This window comes from Sciurus carolinensis, chromosome 8 (assembly GCF_902686445.1).
Source record: "Sciurus carolinensis chromosome 8, mSciCar1.2, whole genome shotgun sequence".
Taxonomy (NCBI): domain Eukaryota; kingdom Metazoa; phylum Chordata; class Mammalia; order Rodentia; family Sciuridae; genus Sciurus; species Sciurus carolinensis.
In genome coordinates this window covers 129192298-129216211 of record NC_062220.1, presented here as the reverse complement: position 1 = coordinate 129216211, position 23914 = coordinate 129192298, and the positions used below count along the sequence as shown (strand labels likewise).

The following is a 23914-nucleotide window of genomic DNA, read 5'->3' as shown; positions in this document are numbered from 1 at the left end:
TATTTATACTCAGTTTTTTTAAACTGATGGAATGAGCAATCAAAAAGTTTGGAGACCACTGGTCTTAAGTACTCCTTTGTTACTTACCTGCCCACTCTACAAAGTTTAACTGTACAGTAAGTCCTGATGTTGGAAAAACAAAACAAAACAGAAAAACTAATCCAAACTATTTTAAACTCCCAACGAGAAACTAAAGACAGCAAATCACTAGAAGGAATATATGGAATTGGGTACTAATATGCTATTGATTGGAATTTAAAACAGCGTATCTATAGAGTAACTTGAGTGTACCCAAATTTAAAACATACCTACCAACCTCACTGACAGTGTGTGCTTATTAAAATGTGTGAGGCTCTGGGTTTATTCACCAGAACCCCCCCTCCCCAAAAAAAAATCCATATACCCTTTGAACTGATTAAGTCTGCTTTTAAATATTTATCCTTTAACAAAAAAACACAAACACAACTGGACTGGGGTTCTGGCTCAGTGGTAGAGCGACTGCCTAGTGGCTATGAGGTACTGGGTTCAATCCTTAGCACCACATAAAAATAAAGGTATTGTGTCCATCTACAACTAAAAAATGTTAAAAAAAAAAAAACTACAATTGTATAAAAATGTCCAAACACATTCATCACAACACTGTTTTAAGAAAAAAAGTTGGCAATGTCCACTGACATTGCTATAAACCATAATACACCCATATAACAAAAATATAATGCATCCATATTACAAAGCACTACCCATTAAGGGTATATTATATTAATCTCACAAAGAAAATTATTACTGCACATCTAGATGCTGGGTATTTTTCATTTGCCATTTGATTGTCCTCTTCCATGAAATACCTGTTTGTGTTTTGTTAATTTTTAACTTCATTATTTGCTGATTGTTGAGTTTTCCAGTCTGTATATTTTGTAAACAAGTATGTATATTGCAAATGTTTAAAAAAATATAATAATAAAAAGAGGAAAAACCGGGGCCTGGGGAGGTAGCTCAGTTGGTAGAGTGCTTGCCTTGTAAGCACAAGGCCCTGGGTTCAATCCCCAGCATCACCAAAAAACAAAACAAAACGAAAACAAAAGAGTAAAAACCAATTACGTATTTGGTATATCTTATAGAAAAATGATAGGCAAGAAACAAAAGAAGAATCTCATTTCAAGCTAATCATCATGTCTTAATACCCAATTCTTTCTAATTATGTCAGGATTTATTGATACTTATTTTAAAAGTTAAGATATATATATATATATATATATATACACATACACACACACACACACACACACACACTTATAATTTCCTTACATTTTGCCAGATTATCCATTTCTGAATAATTCAGAGAACTAAATGAATGTCCACTTCAACAAAATTACAAAGTTTTAGATAATAAATTAGATTGAATCCTAGAGAAATAAAATGAGAAAAATCTTAGAATCATTCTGAACATTGTGTAAAGACTTAAAACAGGCATATAATAAATCTAAGCCTAGTCATATCTAAGATACTGCTCTGCAATAGCACCAAGACAATACCTCTGTAGTTAACAAGTACTCCATCTTAAGGGGAAAAGTGCTTAAGAATGATAGCATAAGTTTATGTGCAAACTTGGTTCATTAAATCGACAACTTGGAACTATGAGATATTTCACCATTAAGGGAAATAGCTTTAATGTTAACTCAACCTCACAATTTTCTTCTTACTTCATTTTTTTTTTATGCGTTACTATCTTACATTCATTCCATCTGCACTGACCAGGTACCATGCTGTTTGTTTTACCACACAAATAAGGAAAAAAATTATTATATTTGTTTGTGTGTGGTACTGGGGATTAAACCCAGGGCACCACACATGTAGGCAAGCACTCTACCACTGACCTAGAGCCCAGCCCTTTTTTTTTTTTTTGAGGCAGGACCTCACTAAATAACCACTTTGATGTCACTACTCTATGAAACTGCCACCTGTCATTTAGAAAAGAGTTCTCCTTACCCCAACCACCTTCCATCACAGCATCAACCTAAGAAAATGGGTGAAATGTAGCAAGTCTGCTCCAAATGCAGACTTTGGCACAATCTTGAGATATCCCAGACACCCCTGAAGTCTCTGCAATACTATTTCTATTAGTAGTTACAAGTACTAGAAGGTTTCTAAAGAGAGAACACAGAAGCAGAAATCATTTCTGTTGCCCTATCAATGGCATTAGAAAATTTTGCACTTGACAACAAGTACCAGGTTTACTACTGCTTCACAAGCCAACTCTTCCAAGAAAATAGGATTCTAATACCATCCTCCTACATCTTTAGATTGCTTTTCATACACGCCATTCCATTTGATACTCACTGACAACCTGCAAAATAAGCAGAGGTTGCTCTTTCTCCTTTTACTAATGAGGGAACTAGAGCTCAGAGGGGTTATATATGGCTTGCCAAAAACAAAAGGACCAGTAAGGAGTATAATCTAGACTTGAACCAAAGACATACTAATCTAAAAATTCCTAAAACAATTTTCATTCTGAACACCTAATATAAATACGAACTTAAAAGGTATATTGTTTCTAGATACAGTACCAAAGTGAAGACCCAAGTCAGTATTAGTATCACAAAATTAATATTAAAAATAGCAATGACAAGTTAATAACTTCAGTAGCCTCTAAAATTACCAGGAGTTCTAGTTCAATTCAATACAGGTGTGATCCTATACTCTGTCTTAAACTAATATTTTACCAATTATAAAATTATATATAAATTCATCATAGAAAATTAAAGAATCGGGTGGTCTGTAAGAAACAACTCACCACATAAATTGCACAAACTTCTTCTAAACCATTCTTAGTCTTGTGGCTTCAAACCAAATTATGAAGTTCCCTATTCAAACCACGTTAATTTCAACACTAAATGAATTACAACAGTATAAGCATGCTGTTTCTAATACTTAAAACATGGCACTCAATTTCCAGAGCACTTTTGACAATGTATAAAATCTGCAAGCTAAAAGTAAAACCCAAGACAAATACTGTTTTTTTAAACGAAAGATTATCTACCTACATGAGATGAATACCAAACTAGAAATTATTAGAGAGGTGCAGAATCAGGTGAGTCAATGAGTATAGGTTCTTAATTGTACAGATGAGAAAAATGAAGCCCAAAGAAGTGACATTCCAAGAGCAATTAATGACACAAATGGAATCAGAATTTAAATGTCTGCCAATCCAGAGTTTCCTACAAGTCCACACTATCTCTGCATTAAATAAACTGCTTTTTTTAAAAAGTCACTGACATCTAAAAAACAAAGAACATCTAAAGACTCAAAAATGAGAAGACAGCAAGAGGCTGAGGTAGAAGGATCAAAAGTTCAAGGCCAGCTTGGGCAATTTAACTAGACCCTATCTCAAAATAAACAAAGCTGGTGACATAGCTCAGTGGTAGACTACCCCTGGGTTCAAAACAAAACCTAGGGGACAGGATGGTGTTCACTGACCATCTTCACCAAAAATAGAATCCTTTGAAAGAACACCAAAAGTTACAAGGACCTAAAAGAGGTTCTTTAATCCAATGCAAGATATCAAGTAACTTTTAGTAACTAATGCTATCAACCACCATAGCTATTCTACACTATATATTTACTCAAAAAAAAATCTGAGGATATAAAATATACCTACACTATATATTTACTCAAAAAATATCTGAGAACATAAAATATGCCAAGAACCATGCTAAGTACTAGGCATACCAGGGAACAAAACAGATACCATTTCTGACTCTGGGAGGGAACAAACTGGGTGCACTTCTCTAAAAATACTACACTGACAGGATATTTACCAAACTCCTCCACTACCCTACAACTATAAGAACACTTTCTTCCACCTCTCTCAAACTTATAACAACTCTCACCACGCCCCCTTTGAAACATGAATACTTCCTTTGGTAACTCAAGATTCTAATTTACCACAGAAGATGTTAACCAGGACTTTAACAGCTTTTTAAGGGGACTTTACCACCCCTCACAGCCTGGGGCAAATTTTAAGAACTTTTCATGATGACCTTCCTAGTTTACAACCCTAGTCTCCAATAACTGCTAACACACCCATTCCACCCTTCACTTTACTATAAACCTGAGTCAGATGGTTTAGAAGCAAACATGATGTTGGGATGTTGGGAAGCATCTTCAGTAGACTTCTGTGAGCCAGAAGCAAACTTACTGCCTCTCCTCTGCTTCTTTGTTCTGGATTCTCGATCTCTGGATATGCCTCCAGTTAAGCAGCATCTAATTTTATTAAATGTATTCCTAATGACTTGTGAACCAATAACTCTTGGCAACAAACCTATTTTCCCTACATAAATCTACTGTATTTTAAAAGATGTTCGATTTGCAACTTCAAGTTTCTCATGCATTCCCTTCTTCCCTACCTCTCAAATTCTTAAAGAAATCTATACACAATTAAAAGCTCTCTCAGAAGTCATTTAATTAATGGGAATTCTTTGGAAAACCCAACCTAAGGTAGTTCACATACCTGGCTAAGCTGAATCATTCAGGGAGTCTTGTAATGATAGGTTCCCAAGCCCCATGCTCAGATTTTAATTCACCAGGTCCTGCTTAAGTCCCAGGAATCAGCATGTTAGACAGTCCATAATATTTCTAGGTAGCCACTGAACTAAAGAACCTGGCCTACAAGTGAGGCTACATCACTGTGCTGGTCATTCAAACTGCTCTGGGTCATCTGAAAGTGAGGGAGGTAAAGTTAAAAGCCTTCACAGGCAACCAATTTACTCTAAACAGTGTCATTCTGTAAATTTTCTATCTATCCAAGTCATAGACCCAAGCAGCGAAGACTACCAACACACTTTACTTAGCCTCCAAGCAAAAAGAACATGGATAATGTCTTGCACTACTGAAACGGCCCCGAATCTAAAAGGGGAAGGTACCCTTCTCCATGGATAAATGACAAACATTTTACTTAGGGTAAAAAAAAAAAAAAAAAAAACTCCTGGAATTCAACCACAGCCTCTAGAATAATCACTGGTCACGTTAGGAGAAATTAAATTGAACCTCGACTAGAATATGTATTATATGTTTATTTAATATGAAAATATATGGCAGTAAACAGTGAATGTCAAGGCACTGGAATAGTAAGAATTTAGTTCTGGGTCTGGAGATGACACCAGAACATCAAAATCTAACAGCAGCCCATGTGCAAAACTCACAAGATTATCAAACTCCAGTGAACCTATTAAAGTGACCATAAAATCTACCCCATAATTTTAAGATAAGGTTTCCAGCCCAAAGTACGACCAACAATATCATCTTATGGGTCCTGAGACGCAAACATCCTGCACAATTTCTACCCAAGAAATAACACTGTAATCTTTTGTGGAGCCGTTTGACCAGTGTTTCTTGAGCTCCCTCAACCGCCCCCGAACCACCCTTCCCACCCTTCCCACCCAAGTACTACCAGGTCAGGAGGATGCCCGGCGGCAGTCAGGCGGCCACTCCTCCTTCCCACAAGGCCCGGGCCCGCACTGCTCGCCCAGGGCTCCAAAGGCCCCCGACCTCCGGCCTCTAGACACAGATGACTCCACCGAGCCGGTCCGGGTTGGAGGGGCGGGCACCCGCCTCGCGGGGTTCCGCCGGCATTCCCTCGGGCCCGCGGGGCAGCGCCTCACACCAGGAGCCCCACGAGCTCGTCCTCGCCTGGACTGGGAAGGCCGCCCCGGCCCGGGACCCCGCCTCCCTCCGCCTAGGGTCCGGGCCGAGCCCAGTCGCTGTGCTCCCACTCCCCGCGCCTCCCCCTGGCGGCGGCCGCGGCCACCAAGGCTATCTCTCCCCGGCCCTGCACACCTTCCCCAGAACCCCACAGGACGACGCCTCCTCAGAGGGTGACAACCACCGCGCCGCGGCCGAGGCCGGCCCCTCCTCCAGCTCCTTCTCACCACCCGAGGAGACCGGGGATGGGCTTCTTACCAGGCAGTAGGACATGGCGAGGCCCGGCACTGCACGGCCTCCTCCGCCACCCCACGAGGCTCCCGGCCAGGGCCGGCGGGGGGGCAGCGCTGGGCCGCTGGAGCGTCTCGTCCGGCTGCTCCGCCGCCGCCGCCGCCTGCCACCGCCTTCTCACAACCACAACAACATGGCGGCAGCGGCCACACAGAGCGCGCTCTCGATGCTGAGCCGGGACGCGAACGGGAGCGCGCGCGCAGGCTCCGGCGCTCAGTTAGGGAGGAAAGGGGCGGGCCGCCGCGGGTTGGGGGGCGGGGCCCAGGCCTCTGGTCCCGCCCACGAGGTGGGCGGGGCTGTAGACCCGTGTAATGCCAGCAGCTTGGGAGAGACTCCTAGAGAAACCCTGCCGAAAAGAGTTAGACAAATGGGACAAGGGCACAGGAAGAACGATGACAAGTCAGGAAGAAGAAAAATCAAAGATGGACCTACAGATTTTAGGGAGGCATCTTTTCCTGACTGTATAATCCTAGGCAATCCTTCTGTTCACTCTACTTACCAGTAAAATAGAACAGTAGTGGTATCTTTTACCTGCAGGCATAGTAAGGATAAAACTAACGTAATATAATGCCTGTAAATATGGTGCGCTGGTGGCTAGAACACAATTTCAAACTGCTTCAATCTCAGCTCCTGGTCAAAAGCATAATAGAGAAGACATGAGTTTTCAACAAAAGCAAACACCAAAAGAAAAAAAAAATTGGAAACTACCCTGCAAAAGAATTGCATATTCCAAAACTACATTACCTTATTCCTGACAGATTCACCTGCTCTCAGATGCATTTTAACATTATGCCCTTTTTTTTTTTTTTTTTTTTTTTGCGGTACTAGGGATTGAACTCAGGGCCTTGTACTTTCAAGGTAAGTACTCTACCAGCTGAGCTATCCCCCCAGCCCTATGCCCTTTTTTTTTTAATGGTTGGAGAACAAGTCAAATGAAATCTGCCCCCTGTATTTGTTGCATTATTTCCAGAGTACTTTCTGAAATTATTTTTCAATGTTTGTTGTCTTTTACCCCACTAGAATGTAAGAACACTTGAAGATAAGAAACTTGTCTTGTTTATCACTACATCCCCAGCACCTAGAATTGTGCAAGACAAGTAATAGGCAGGCAGATTTCATGACTAATGGATAACGTTTATTTATACAATTCATCTAGCTGAATCTTCACAACAACTTTAATAGGTAAATGCTATTGTCTCCATTTTACAGATGAAGAAAGTGAAATTCAGAATATGTCGTGCTTATTAAAACAAAATTCAAACCCAAACCCAAATGACAACAAAAATTGCTCTCGCTCACTAAACTGTACTACCCACTACACAACACAGTCACCTAAAATAAAAATCTCAAGTAAGAGCCAAGTGTGGAGGTGCACACCTGTAATATCAGTGGCTCAGGAGTCTGAGGTAGAAGGATCACAGGTTCAAAGTCAGCCTCAGCAACTTAGCAAAGCCCTAAGCAACTCAGTGAGACCTCCTGTCTCTAAATAAAATATTTTAAAAGGGCTGGGGATCTGGCACCCATGGGTTCAGTCCCCGTACCAAAAATAAATATATACATATACATATACACACACACACACACACACACACACATATATTAAGAAATTAACATTACAGTTCAAAGTTAGAAGAAATTGGTGGCTTCCTCCTTTCTGATAACTAGTGTTATGTACTCAATTGTGTCTCTCTTTTCATCTTGGCTTCCAGATAGCCTAGGGCTCAATTTGAGATCCAATGGTAGCCTCTTGCTGGCTCTTAAAGTCAGCTCCTGCTTCAACTGTGTGTGTGTGTTTTCCTGGGGAAAGAACCCTGTACTTTTATTTATATGTTGCTGTCCTGTTTTTTCCTTTCTGTATAAGAATATAGCCCTTTATGGAATGGAAAAAGAAATAGTACATAGATGAATTACTTAAAAAACAACAACATATTTTCTCCCATTGTCTAGTAAACTAAGTTTTCCCTCAGTCACCAGTCCCCTGTAAGTGGAAATTCCCCTGCCCAGCCCTCTGCTCACAGGCTTTAGAATAGACTTCCACAGGTGAGTAGCCACTTATTGGAATGAAAGTAGCTTCTGACTTCAGGGCAGCCCATCCTTAGGCTAGCCAGTTTCCTATGAGGTTGACTCAGGGCAAAGGGTTCAACCAATAGGCAGTGAAAATCCACTCAGCCAATCTCACAGCTCCCAGAAATCCATTTAGAGTAAAAGTGTTGGCATGTCATTTTCACCTCTTTGTAAAAAGACAGAATGTAGCTGTGCTTGCCTTTTAATCTGAGCTAAGGAAATCTCAACTGAATCTTCAAACAATTTTTAGAACATTTGGAACAGTTTCTCTGTACCCATGAAATCACAGTGTTTGGCCTGCTATTTCCCATGAACACTAGCATGGATTGAATCTTTCAATGTGCGCTGCACTAATGTGAGTACTTTCCATGTAAAGTCAGGATTTAAAGCCAAGCAATTTGACTGCAAGTATATGCTTGTAAGCATATTAGCTTTCATCCCCACTGTGGTCTACCTCCCCACCTTTAAAATAGATATTAGTAACTTTTCTCTAAGAAAAATAAAACTGCTGCATGGCCTTGAAAACTCATTTCAAGGGAGTTAAGGGTGTAGCTTGGTGGTAGCATGCATACTTAGCACACACCAGGCCCTGGGTTCAATCTTCAACATTGGAAGAATGGGAGGAAAGCTCATTTCAAGGAGAAGGACCTAAGAAGACACAACAGAAAGAAAACTGGTCTAAGTATCATGATTTAAGTTTGAATCTTGGTGCCACCACATACTAGTTCTCATTTCCCTTTTCATATGCCTCAGTTTCCTCATCGCCCTGTGCAGTTGTTAGAACTATCATGCTTACCTCACAGAGGTATATAAGGGTTCTTTGAGCTAATAGATTTAAAACATTTTGTACCCTATGAAAAAGCTAAACGAGCAGGGAGGATCCATTTGACTCTGGTTGAAGACAAAGCACTGTATACAATAAGTTAAAAGAGGGAAACCCACTCAGGCTCAGTGAGGGCTTCTTCTCACTGCCTTATTCTCATGTGAGGGGCTCACTTTGACCATCGACCTTCCTCTCCTCCTACTAATATCCTTTCAGCCTCACCTCCTCCCAGCCCAACTCCCACCACCACCACACTCCTGCCACTATATCCAAAGCTGAAAAACGTTCTTCCAGCTGCTCTAGGACTCTTTGAAGTAGTCTAAGACAGATGCAAAGACTGATGAAGAACAGAGTCTTCCCAGAGTCATGCAGTGCCACTGGAAGGCAGAGGTCCCTCAGTCCCCCAAAATGCAGACATCCCCATCTTAGCTCCTTCTGCTTAACCTAAAAGTCATTCATTTCAGTGAGCACTTCATATGGCTTATTCCCAGACTCTCACAATGCACCTCCCAACTCAGCCAGCAGACTGGGATAACTTTGGTTCTCAGATATTAAGGAACAACTTGTTTGGGGAAGACGGAAAGGGGAATTAAATAATATCTCTGTGATTCAAAAGTCTCCCTGGATCTTCAAACCATAACTTTACCCATCTACTGCTGGGGTGGGTCAGTTCAGCTTCAATTCAGTGTTACAGGTTCAAGGTGTGGTCTACAGGTCCTTAGGGATCCCTGAGACCCTTTCAGGGATCTATATGGGTCAAACTGTTTTCATAATAATCCTAATAACTTATTTGTCTTTATTACCATGTTGACATTTGTAGTAATGGTGCAAAAGCAGTGGTGGTAAAATTTCTGGAAGGTTATCACAAATCAAAATGATGGTTCAATATGTACTAGTAGCCATTGTATTCTTCACCAGCATGCATACAGTAAACACAATGTCAGTTTCACTGTCCTTTATGAAGCAGTAAAAAATACATAAAAAATACATAAATGTATTAATTCTACACCTTTGAATGCATGTCTTTTTACTATTCTGTATAATGAAATGAAAATTACAATGCCTTTTGGTCAATTTTTTTATTAAGTTGAAAGTCGTATAACAGAAAATTAACCATTTTATTTATTTATTTTTTTATTTTTATTGGTGCTGGGGATCGAACCAAGGGCTTTGTGCATGCAAGGCAAGCACTCTACCGACTGAGCTATCTCCCCAGCCCAAAATTAAGCATTTTAAAGCAAATAAATCAGCGGCATTTAAAACAGCGGCATTTATGCAATCACCACCTCTATCCCATTCCACAACATTTTCAACACTCCAAAATAAAACACTATGCTCCCATTAAGCAGTTGATTTTCATGCATAAAGCTCTTTTGCTGTATGCAGAAGCAGGATAGCTGCCTCAAGAAGAAACACTTGTGCAATTGTTTGAGCTACAAGATAAACCATCCTCTTCCTTCAGAGAACTCTATTTTTATTTGGAAGCTCAGTCAACATGCAAACTATAATTATTCAACTCAGGAGGCTGAAGCAGGAGGACTGCAAGTTCACAGTTGGCCTTGGCAATTTAGCAAAACTGTCTCACAATAAAAAAGGATTGGAATGTGGCTCAGTGGTAGAGTTCAACGCCCAGAAAAGGGGCAGAGAAAAACTACAGCTATTCAAGTTGGGTATTTGACAGATATTTTCTCAAAAAAAAAAAAAAAAAAAAAAAAATTCAAGCTTAATTATAATTTTGGAAAAACTGAATGTCTTACCATGAATCTCACTGGTTCCAAACACAAAGTCTAGATGAGTAATGATATTAGCAAAAATAAATTTTTCATATCAAATAATGAAATGTTCCAACATTCAGAAGAGCTGAATAACCCAGTGAACAAATATTTTCCACATGACCAACTCATGATGTTATCAAATCCTGCATGAATAAAAGATCCATTCCAAATGTAAGACAGACCAATGAATTTTAGAGTAACTGAATACTAAAAATTCATTGATATGATTTATCCAACTAAAATTAAAAATCTGTCAAATATTGGTATAACATCAAGAGAGAAAATTCACAATTACTTGATTTGTATGAAGCTGGATTTTTTTTTTTTTTTTTTTTTTTTTTGTCTTGGGACTTTAGCCCAGGAGCAATTTGCCACTGAGCTATGTTCCTAGCCTTTTTTTATTTTTATTTTGAGACAGGGTCTCACTAAATTCCTTCAGGACTTCCTAATTTGCTAAGAGTGGCCTTGAATTTGCAATCCTCCTGTCTCAATCTCCTGAATTGCTGGGATTACAGACATGCACCACCACGCCTAGCTGGATTTTCTTCACCTACTTAAGATTTTTTGGGGGGGATACTGGGGATCAAACCCAGGGCCTTGTGCATGCAAGGCAAGCACTCTACCAACTGAGCTCTATCCCCAGCCCTCCTCACCTACTTAAATGAAAGCAAATTGCCACAAACTAAATACAGAACCAGATATGATAATGCAATTTTTTAATAAGTCTTACAAACATGTAGGACTGGGGGTGTATCTCAGTGGTTGAGTGCTTGCCTAGTGTGTGAAAAATCCAGGGTTCAAGACACAGCAATGCAGGGGGTTGGGGGGGGGTGTGGAAAGGAAGAAAAAAATCCATGAGAACAAACAGGTAAAACAAAGCCATTCTTCTCAAATTTTTTTTCTGGAAAACATAATTATTTTATGTGAAAATATGTTACTTATGTTAAATCATGGGTCTGTAATGTTACTTCCATTTTGTTATCTTTTTGTTGTTGTTGTTGTTACCAGGGATTGAACCCAGTGTACTTAGCCACTAAGTCACATCCTTAGCCCTTTTTATTTTTTATTTTGAGACAGGATCTTGCTAAGTTACCTAGGGCCTCACTGAGTTGCTGAGGCTGGCTTTGAACCTGCGATTCTCCTGCCTTAGCCTCCTGAGCCACTAGTATATAACACTGAGTCCAGCTTATTTTTTATTTTGAAACAGTCTGTCTAAGTTGCTTAGGCCTTCCCTAAATTGATGAGAGAGGTTTTAAACTTGCGATCCTCCTGCCTCAGGCCTCTGAGTTGCTGGATTACAGGTATGTTCCACCCTGCCTGGCTATATTTTTATTTTTATTTTTTTACATTGCAGAACCCAGGGCCTTGAGCATGCTAGGTAAGCACTCTATCCCTGAGCTATACCCCTAGACTAATAATGTTGTTTTTCAATATGTTTTTAAAAATATTTTTTTAGTTGTAGATGAACACAATACCTTTATTTTATTTATTTATTTTTATGTAGTGCTGAGGATTGAACCCAGTACCTCACATGTGCTAAGCAAGCACTCTACCACTGAGCTACAACCCCAGCCCTTAATAATGTTATTTTAAACAAAATTTTAGCCTGCTGAACACAACAGTACATGAAAAGGATCATTCACTATGACCAAGTGAGATATATCACTGGGATGCAAGTATGGTTCCATATATGCAAATCAATAAACGTGATACACCACATTAACAGAATGAACAACAAAAATCATATGATCAATAGGTGCAGAAAAGGCATTTCAAAAAATTCAGCAGTTGTAGCTCAGTGGTTGAACACTTGACTAGCATGTATGCACTGAGTTGGATCCTCAGCACCACATAAAAATAAATAAAATAAAGGTGAAGGAGAAGGAGGAGGAGGAGAGGAGGAAGAAGAAAATGAGGAGGAATAAGAAGAAACATAACAGTATGTGTCCTTAAAAAAAATTCAGTATGTTTTCATGATTTAAAAAAAAATCTCAACAAATTAGTTATTTGTTTTGTTTTGTTTTGGGTACCAAGGATTGAACCCAGGGATGCTTAACCACTGAGCCACATCCCCAGCCCTTTTTAAAATTTTGAGACAGGGTCTCACTAAGTTGTTTAGGGCCTTGCTTAGTTGCTGAGACTGGCCTCAAACCAGCAATCCTTCTGCCTCAGCCTCCCTAGCTGCTGAGATTGCAGGTGTATACCACTGCACCCAGCAGAAAAAAAAGAATTTTTAGTGCTAACATTTGTATGGAACCACAAAAGACTTCAGACAGTTAAAGTAATTCTGAGAAGAGAACAAAGCCAGAAGCATCACACTACTTAATTTCAAAACTTGCTACAAAGATATAGTAATCAAAATAGACTTGTGCATGTACATCATAAAAACACAAAGGCTGATGGAGCAGAATAGAAATCCCACAGATAAATTCACATATTTACAGACCATTGATGGCAAGAAAACAATGGGGAAAGGAAAGTCTCTTCAGTAAATGGTGCTAGGAAAACTAGATATCCATATGAAGAAGAATTAAATTAGACACTCATCTCATATCATATCTAAAAAAATAAACTCAAAATGGATTAAAGAGTTAAATGTAAGTTTTAAAACTAAAACGTCTTAGAAAAACATAGGACAAAATCTCCATGACACTGGTCTGGCAATGATTTTTGGATATGATTCCCCCAAATAAAAGCAGCACAAGCAAAAAAAAAAAAAGACAAAGTTACAGCAAAGCTCTTGTACAAGCCTGGTGCATTGGTGCAGGTCTGTAATCCCAGTGACTCAGGATCCTGAGGAAGGAGGACTGCAAGTTCAAAGTCAACCTCAGCAACTTATCAAGACCCTGTCTCAAAATAAAATATAAAAAAGGCTGTGGAAGGGCACCCCTGAGTTCAACCCCCAGAACCAAGAAAAATAAAGTTAAAAATAGAACTACTAACATTCCACTATTGAGTATATATCCAAAGGAAATAAAATCAATATATACAACAGAAATATATAATCTTAGGTTTGTTGTGACATTATTCACAATAGTCAAGACATGGAATCAATCTAAGTACCCACCAGTGGATGAATGGATAAAAAAAAAACCAGTGGATGAATGGATAAATATGTATATATATATATATATATATATATATATATATATACACACACACACACATACAATGGAATATTAGTCAGCCTTAAAAAAGAAGGAAAACCTTCTAAAGTCAGAGGACATAAGTGGAATAAGCCAGGCACAGAGAAAAGTCATTTATATGTGGAATCTAAAAAGTGAAACTCATAGAAACAGAGTAAAATGGTGGTTATCAGGGACTGGGGATAAAGAGATAGAGAAACTATTGGTCAAAGGATATAAAATACCAGTTATACAGGGGGTCTAGTGTACATTACCATGACTGTAGTTATACAGCATACTATTGTATATAGTACATTATATGCTATATTGTAACAATATATTGTGTAAGAGAGTATATTTTAAGTGTTCTCCCCACAAAGATAAGTATGTGAGCTAACTGCATATGTTAAACAACAGTTTGATTTAGCCATCCCACAATCTATATCAAACTATCATGTTGTACACCAGAAATAGTTTTTGCTCGTCAATTAAAAACAAAAAATTATAAAATTATATGAAAAGGCATTCAAAGATAATATTCTAGGGTCGGGGGTGTGGTTCAGTGATAGAACACCTGCCTAGCAAGTTCCAGGACCTTGGATTGGATCCCAAACAGCAAAAAATAACAATAATAACAATATTGTAAGGGAAGACAGGCATGGTGGAACATGCCTATAATTCCAGTGACTCAGGAGAATGGCAAGGTTCAGGGTCAGCCTGGGCAACTTATTGAGACCATGTCTCAAAAATAAATAAATAAATAAACAGGGCTGGGTATGTAGCTCAATGGAAGAGCACTAGCTTAGCATGTATGAGGCCCTCAGTTCCATTCCAGTACCACAAAATAACAATATTGTAAGGGGACAGTGTTACAGAAATGTATCAAGCAGTTAATTAAACAATAATAAGCTAAACATTTTATAAATTAATAAACTTTTTTTTTTTTTTTTTTTTTTTTTTTTGCGGTGCTGGGGATCGAACCCAGGGCCTTGTGCTTGCAAGGCAAGCACTCTACCGACTGAGCTATCTCCCCAGCCCCCTAATAAACTATTTAATATTGTTTTGCTTTTTAATTCCTATCAAGGTAAACACCCATTGATATAACTGACAGACAAAAGTTCTTTAAGGTCTTTAATAATTTTAAAGAAACCAACAAATTTGAGAACCACTGGTGTAAAATAGTCATTCAAGTTTTCCAACAGCTAAGTCATTTTTAATTAGTTTAGGGATTTTTTAAAAATTTAAATAGTTATATTTAGAAAAATACAACATCAAACAATATCACAGATATCTCTGCTGAGGACGAGGCTGAAGTTATTTACATAAAATAATGAATCAATTTAAAGAAAACTCTGAAGTAAATGTTAGTATAAAGCAGATTATGTCCAAAATTCATGAGACTGGTACCCAAATGACTGGACTTCAGGAAACATTCAAACAGTGATTGAGCATTTAAATTAGACCTGCCACCATTCCTAACTGTATGGGTGACCTTCATCTGGAAAATAGATGATTGAGGGAATGGAATGGGTTAACACATGTACAGTAAAACTACTAGATGTGATTCCCATCGTCCTTCCAGAAAAAGCTAACTGGCAGTCCCAGAACAGGTCAAATCTGTTCCAATGGGAGGTGAGAGACCTGGGTCACTTACTGACCTAGCTGAGCTTCTGACTTACTTTTTCCATCCAGAAAAGGGTGAGATGTCATCCTCTCTCCAAGCTTCCCAGTTCTACCAACCATCCTCTGATTAAAGGATCAGCCTTACTTTGTTTGATGATTGCATCACAGAATGACAGAATTGCAGCTGGAAAGGATTCAGGAGCTCCAAATATTTCTCCCTGGCACCCCATCCCATTTTATAAATGAGGAAACTGAGGCCCATAGAGGCTAAACAACTTGTTTAGCCACATTGTTGAGTTGGGGAAGGTGGCAAGTTCTGCCCCCAGGGTCCAGTGGGAAAATGAAAGTGATTCCTCTTGGAGAAATGACTTAGGTGTTTGTTGGTTTAACCACTACAGGCTTTAAATACTCTGCAATTCCACTGGGAATACAATTCTCACTTTAGTCTGAGAAAATCAGTCCTCAAGGGTAGGAATGCTAGGTTAGCAGGCTCGATGGACTGCTTCAAGTTACTAACTAAATCCACCTTTAAAAAGAACAGGTGCCCCCTCTAAATTCCCCAAGGAAAGGCAGAGGAAATGAAATTGGCTAGAAGAGGTCAGAAGGGAGCGGGGCTGAGGGTAGCACTTTCCTCTTTCTCTTCCTTTCCATTTGTCCTCCCTGACTTCTCCCTGTCCTTTCCCCCCCTTCCCCAGTGTAGGACAACACACCCCTCTCAGCACCCCGCTTGCTCTGCCCAAAGCCTCCCTACAGCCTGGGCCAACTCACCAGCTACAAATAGAATCAGAACCCACTGAAAATAGCTCCTCTTCCCTTCTGCCCAGATCTTCCAAGTGCTTGCTAGGACACCCTGCCCTCACTGAGCAGGCCCCAAGCAGGGGACTCAGGTAGAAGTACACCCAAGCCCAGGGGTAGGGACCATCTAAGAATACCACCCCAATAACAGCTGACTCGAGTGCTGGCTCAGTGCCAGTACCATTGCAAAGGTCTTTCTAATGAGGAAGGTCCTGGCTATTAACCCAGTAGTACAGACGAAGCTCAGAAAGGTAAGGAACTTGCTTAAGACCACACAGTGAGTGGAGCTGGATTCTGAACCCTCCCTGCCAGGGGATTATAGTTCACACAGTAAACCACTACAACCCACTTCATCTCTCCACGCAAGGACAATTAGTTCCCGATTTATGAGGCTGGAGCAAATGACCCAGGCCTTCTTGATAGCCAGGGAAACTGAGGCCCAGAAAGAGGAGTCTTGCTCAAAGGCAAGCACTTAGTAAATGAGTAAATCAAGCACTCAGGTTTTTTTTGGCTCAGAGGCCAATTGTTTTTGCAGAGGTTAAGGCAAACAGAGATTCCCTTGTTTCTTTTATGTGGAAGCCCTATGGGTCTTAGTTTTCTTTTTTTTTTTTTTTCAACTCTTCAACCTCCTCCCAACAGAGCAGAGAGCTCCTGCCTCCCCCCCAGCCTCCATCCCCACCCCCTCCTGGCTCCCAGACACCAGTCTGGCAGCCAGGCATCCTGAGATTACCTCTTCTTCCCCCTTTGCTCAGGGTGTTTAATGTTCTAGGGGAAGAAAGCAAACAGCAGGGCATAAATCATGGGCGACACAGGCTGACTTTCTCCTTTGCTGAATATGAAGCAGACGGGACCCAGCAAGGGAAGAGAATTAGCAGGGATTTGCTGGCTCATTTCAATCCAAGGTCCAAGGGCACATGCATTTCTCCTACCCTTGAGAGCTAGACAAATTTTCCTTTACTCCAAGATCCCATTTGTTATAAAATAATTTTCTGAAACAGTCTTAACCTTTTGCAGTGATGACAAAAAAGAATAGAATAAGGCCAAGGAAGCTATGCTGGGGAGGGGTGGGTAGGGATTAAGTTATTTAAGAAACGGTTGAGAGATATGAAAAAGAGTCAAACACCTAACCTCAGAGCATCTTGGTTCTATTTTTAGCTCTGCTACATCACTATGAAGTCTGCCAAGCTGCCTCAGTTTCTACAGTGTGTCTGGGAACCAAAGAGTCAAAAGAGATGTATACTCTCCTTCAATTATTTTTGTTTGCTTGTTTGTTTGTTTGTTTTTGCAGTGTTGGGGATTGAACCCAAGGCCTTGGGCTTGTGAGGCAAACACTGTACCAACTGAGCTATATCCCCAGCTCCTTCAAGTATTTTTTTTTTCCTTTTTGCAGTGTTGGGGATTGAACCCAGAATCTAAGGCATGGTAGGCAAACACTACTGCTGAGCTTTACTCCCAACCCTCAGTCAATCTCTGCTTGTTACAAATATCTGTTGAGTATGCCCTTGATTGAGCACCAGGATAAACTCTACTCATGCAACAGTGAACAAGACAAAACTAGTCCTTTTCCTCCTGAGACATAAGCCTTGTTGTCTAGACAAAGTCAACAGAAGCCCAGGTAAGGGTTCAGATGGAGAAGATAGAGGATTATGGCAGCAGTGATATAGAGGAACCTGCTCCAGACTTAGGATGGTCCAGGTAACACTGATGCAGAGACTGAAGGAAATTCTTTGGGCAAAAGACAAGGGAAGGACTGGGATGTGGCTCAGTGGTAGAGCACTTGCCTAGCATGTGTGAGGCACTGGGTTCAATTCTCAGCACCACATAAAAGCAAATAAATACAATAAAGGTATCATGTCCACCTACATCTAAAAAATATGGAAAAAAAAAAGGGGGGGGGAAGGTGACTAAAGAGAGGGCACAGCACATGCAATGACCCAGAAGCCAAGTCTATTCACTAAACCAACTGAAACGGGTTTAGTTTTGCACATCTTAAGAGTGAGGCTTTCTAAGAGGAGAATCTTATTGAAATTCTGTGATTCAATGCTACATTAATCATAGAGTGCAAGATACCATAAGATTACATTCTTTTCATATCACAAATTCCTTCATCAGTACCTTTAGGACATAACCCTGTCCCCACAAGTCTCTGGATGTTAATGGATCCTTTTATTGGACTTATTCCATCTGTCTCCCTGGGTCCCACATTCCTGACTTTTTAAAGTCAAGTTTTCTAGAAAGTGACACTCTGTCTTCCCTTATCAGGGCATATGTCGCACAAAAGGGCAGCTAGGGTGATGTGGAAACCTAGTTCTTTCCGGGAAATTACAGAATTATGTTCAACTAGAGAGAAAAAAATGAAAGTAATTATCTTTTGTTCAATGGCAAGGAAAATTGCCAATGAATACTCCTGCAAAGGTGGCTCTAAAGCCAGGAACCAGGTGATCAGTAATATATCTAGAAATGAATCTCTATTTTCCACCAATGAGGCTGAGAGAGGCCATTGATTTGCTCTGTGTCCTATACAAAGAAGTAGCTGGGCCAACTTTCAAACCAAAGCAATTGACCTGTGACTTCAGAATGTCTCTAAGACATGATATTACATAACTATCTTGAAATAAACGAAGTGAAAAAAGTGTTTCCCAGTTGAATAAATTTGAGACATGTTTAGTTTGACACAGTAACCAGGTTTTTTAAATTGCTGCAAAACTTCTCAGAGCCTTGAGGTATTGATATACATAGTGGGATGTTTAAGAGAAAGTTATAGATTTTGCAGGGTTTACAGAACTTATTTGAGCTGAGAACACGTTGCTCTCAGGCAACTTCTGGAATCTGGAACCTACTTTAGGAAACACTACACTAATTATCCCATGATCCTATAAGTATTTATATCCTTATATATGAAGGGAGCCCAGTATGAATGGATGTATAGCTTGACCATTACCTTGTAATGACCTCAGGTATATAACATCCTCATCCCTTTTTGAGCCTCAGTTTTTTCCTCTACAGGAGAAAGCAAATTTTTCTGTAAAGGATGGGATAATACATGTTTTGATCTTTGCAAACCACATAAGTCTTCCTTCCTTCCTTCCTTTCCTTCTTCTTTCCTTTCCTCTCTTTAAAATGTAAAAACCATTCTTTGGCTCTCAAGTCAAGAAAAAAGGCTGGAGGGAAGGAAGAGCAAGAGGATTTTGGCCTGAGCCATAGATTGCTGAGTCATGCTCAACCGTGCTCATACTTCCATGTAAGCCGAGAGGAAATTTGCCAGGTGTTCTGCATTTTGATACTTTTTTGCTCCTACTAAGCCATTTTAGAAGGTAGGCACCAAGTTGTTCCTCCTCTCTAGGAAAAAGATGACATCCAGAGAATGAAAATGAGTCTCTTATTTGCAGGGTGACTATAGTGCCCAGAGGAGTTTGGAATGAGGACCCTTAGGTACCAGTCCTGAGGAGAAATCCACCAGACCCTGATGCATAGGAGAAAAGATGCCAAACCTATACTGTCTACAGTAGTATCTCTGTAATTTCTATGAGGCAAGGATTTAAAAGCAGTAACTTGGGAACTGATGGTGTTTTTCAGGAGTAGACCACCTGCTTAGCATGTACAAGGCCCTGGTTTGGATACCCAGCACCAAAAAAAAGTGGTATCTTGATTGGAAGAGGAACAGAAGGGACTTAAGGCTGATTGTCAGTTGAGTGTGATGGTGCATGCCTGTAATCTCAGCAATTTGGGAGGCTGAGACAGGAGGATCTCAAGACTGAGGCCAGTCTCAGCAATTTAACAAGGCCCAAAGCAATTCTGTGAGAACCTGACTCAAAATTTAAAAAGGGGGTCAGGGGAAATGGGAATATAGCTCAGTGGTAAAGGATCCCTGGGTTCAAACCCCATTACCCAAAAAAAAATTTTTTAAGTAATTTTTTAAAAAATGTTAACTTATTCTGAAGCTACATTTGTAGACACATCTGCATATTACACCAATTTTTATTTTATTTTATTATTTTTTTTCAATATCTGGGACTGAACTCAGGGCCTCATGAATACTAGACAAAACCTCTACCACTGAGCTACATCCTCAGCCCCTTTTATTTTTCATTTTGAGACAGGGTCTCACTAAGTTGCCCTGGTTGGTCTCGAACTTCCAATTTTCCTGCCTCATGTTCCAACCAGTTGGGATTACAGGCATGAGCCACTACACCCTGCACACATCCACTTTTTACTTAAGTAGATCTTTGATTTGAATGCTTGGGAGGGGGCTGAAAATATGGAATAAAACCTCCAAACTATTCCTTGGATCTGTAGCTACTGCAGACTAAGCTTAGTACCAGCCACTTTGCAGGCCCTCATCCCATTGGTCCCCAAACTAATTCTATGAGGCAAGTAACGTGCCCTCCATTGAACCATGGAGAAAGGATGCTCCAAGAGGTCAATTAACTTGTGTACCTCCAGGGTCACTCAGGTTATAAATGATGGAATCACGGTCGAACTGCAGGTCTTTCCAGCCCCCAAGTCAGGGCCTGTTTCAATATACTCTACCAACTTGAACTATTTCCCTGAGCCCATGTTTGAATGACCAGGGTACTCACAGCCAATTTCTTCCAGTTTCATACTTAATTACACAGAGCTTTGGGTTGTTTGATAAATGTTTAACATGTTAGTCTTCATTCAGTCTTTGTATGGATCGATTTGTGTTTTGTTTACCCAAGTTCAATATTTGAGGCAAAATTCCTTTGGGTTCTTGACTGCTCAGAAATAGACTCACATAAATATGGCCAACTGACTTTTGACAGGTGCAAAAGAAATTCAATAATGGGGAAAAAATAAGCTTTTTTTCAAATATGATGACAGAGAGCCAGGTGCAGTGGTGCCTGACTGTAATCCCAGTAACTCAGGAGAGAGAATGAGTGAGAGACAGAAGAACAAAAAAAATTATTCTAGAAAATACAAGAAAAGAGAAAACACAAGAAGCATAGTAAATAGAAAACATAAAATAAAGTGGCAGAAATAAGTCCAAATGTATAAATAATTAAATGTGGCCAGGCAGCATGACACACTCCTATATCCCAGAGACTCAGGAGCCTCTAGGAGAGAAGGATTGCAAGTTTGAGGCCAGCCTCAACAGCCTAGCAAGGCCCTAAGCAACTCAATGAAACCCTATCTCAAAATAAAAATAAAAGGGCTGGGGATGTGGTTCAGTGGCTAAGTGCCCTGGGTTCAATCCCCAATACCCAAATAAATAAATAAATAAAAAGATATCAGAGCAACTGGACATCCATGGGGGGAGAAAAGGATCTGGAACATTTATAAAAATTAACTCAAAATGAATCTAGGACTTAAATATAAAGCATAAAACTGTAGAACTTTTAGGGGAAAAATAAGAGAAACTATAGAGATCTAGGGGTAGGCAAAAAGTTTTATATATGACACTAAAATCAACTTGAAAAAAGAAAAATTAATATATTGGACCACATCAAAATTAAAACCATATACTCTGTGGAAGACTCTGCAAAGAAGATGAAACAGCAAGCTACAGACCTGGAGAAGATATTTGTAAACTACACATCCAACAAAGAACTCTTAAAAACTCAACAGTAAAAATCAAACAATCCAATTAGAACATGGGCAAAAGATATGAACAAAACATTTCACAGAAGAAAATATACATGAAAAGATGTTCAACCTCATTAGTCATTAGGGAAACACAAATTGAAACTGCAGTGAAATACAACTACATACCTATCAGAATGATTAGTGAGAGGGAGAAAGGGAAGGAAAGAAGTATTGGAGACTGAAGTGGAGCAAATTATGTTATATGCATTTATAAATTTGTCAAAATGAGCCCATTATTATATATAAATATGATATACTAATAAAAACATTTTAAAAATTAAAAATTAAGCCATCAGAATGACTAAAATAAAAAATAATGATAATACTAAATGCTGGTGAGGTTGCTAAGAAACTAGATAATTCATATGTTGGTGGAAATGAAAAATGGTAAGATCTCTCCTGGGGGGGTAGGGTTGTAGCTCAATGGTAGAGCGCTTGCCTAGCACATGCGAGGCACTGAGTTCAATCCTCAGCCCCATGTCAAAATTAATAAATAAAATAAAGGCATTGTGTCCATCTACAACTAAAAAAATTTTTTTTAAAAAAAGATCGCTCTGGGGAAAAGCATTGCCATTTCTTACAAAACTGAATACTTACCAATGTCCAGCAATTTTACTCTTGGGCATTTATCCCAAAGAAATGAAACACAGTGTTCACACAAAAAAACCTATATATATTGCTCCTAGCAGTTTTATTCATAATAGCCCCAAACCGAAATCAACCCTGATGTCCGTCAACTGGTAAATATATACAAGTACATTCATTCCACAGAATATCACTCACCATTAAGGGGGAAGGAACTACTGACGCCTGCAATATCTTCGTTGGATCTCATGGAAATTAGGCTGAGTAGAAATTTAGGCTATCTCAGCCAGTTGTGGTGGTACACGCCTGTAATCCCAGCAAATTAGGAGGCTGAGGCAGGAGGATCTCAAGTTCAAAGCCAGCCTCAGCAATTTAGCAAGGCCCTAAGTAACTCAGTGAGACCCTGTCTCTAAATAAGATATAAAGAAGGGTTGGGGATGAGGCTTAGTGGTTAAGTGCCCCTGGGTTAAATCCCTGGTACCCACCCCCCGCCAAAAAGGCAATCTCAAAAGGCTACACACACCATATGATTCATTTTTTGTGTGTGACAGGGAGCATGGTTCTGGGGATTTAATACAGAACCTTGTGCATGCTAGGTAAGCACTATACCACTGAGCTACCTTCCCAGCTCCTACATAAATGACAAAGTTATACAGATGTAGAATAGATTGGTGGTTACCAGAAGTTAGGCTGTGACAAAAGGAAAAGGGTTATACACAAGACATTCTTGCAAGGGAATTGTTATGTCTCTTGACTCGTGGTGGTCAAATAATTCTACACAAAGATACACACATAAATGAATGAATGAATGCACAACTGATGAAACCTGAAGCCAGATGTGGTGGCACACAGTTGTAATCCTAGTGGCTCAGGAGACTGAGACAGGGGGATTGCAAGTTTGAAGCCGGCCTCAGCAATTTAGCAAGGCTCTGAGCAATTTAGTAAGACCCTGTTTTCAAAATAAAAAATTAAAATTATAAAAGGACTGGGAATATGGCTCAGTGGTAAAGTGCACTTGGGTTCAATCCCATGTACCAAAAACAAAAACAAAAAAAACCTGGTGAAACCCAAATAAGGTAGGTAGAATGTCAATTTCCTGATATTTCACTATAGCTATATAGATAGTACCCCTGGGGGAAAATGAGCATAAGGCATAGATCTCTCTGTGGAATTTCTTACAACTGCATATAAATATATAGATATTTCAAGAAAAGTTTTGTTGTTGTTGCTTTTGCTTTTTTTGTTTGTTTTTGTTTGTTTTTTGGTTTTTTGTTGTTTGTTTGTTTGTTTGGTACCAGGGATTGAATCCAGAGACAATTAACCACTGAGCCACATCCCCAGCCCTTTTTTATATTTTATTAGAGACAGGGTCTCCCTGAGTTGCTTAGCACCTTGACTTTGCTGAGGCTGGCTTTGAACTCGCAATCCTCCTGCCTCAGCCTCCCAAGCCACTGGGATTACAGGTGTTTGCCATTGCACCCAGCTTTGGTTCATTTTTTAATTCCTTTGAGTTCTTGACCCAAGATGGTTCA

General features: G+C 39.7%; 1 protein-coding gene and 1 non-coding gene across 14 annotated transcripts in view; one reads left to right on the top strand and one right to left on the bottom strand.

The window, feature by feature from the left end:
- Mtmr3 (myotubularin related protein 3) overlaps positions 1-6154 on the bottom strand; it is a 122282-nt gene extending 116128 nt beyond the window's left edge. For 11 of the 13 annotated variants that reach the window (XM_047560368.1, XM_047560367.1, XM_047560370.1 and 8 more), the window contains exon 1: positions 5956-6153. The gene's annotated coding sequence lies outside the window, so the exon portion shown is untranslated. Of the gene's footprint in view, positions 1-5955 lie in introns of all 13 variants that reach the window. The other 2 variants (XM_047560377.1, XM_047560372.1) reach the window with 2 other exon arrangements.
- On the top strand, positions 986-1055 carry Trnat-ugu (transfer RNA threonine (anticodon UGU)). The gene has a single exon. It is a non-coding gene; the product is annotated as a tRNA-Thr (tRNA).
- Positions 6155-23914: the final 17760 nt, after the last annotated feature.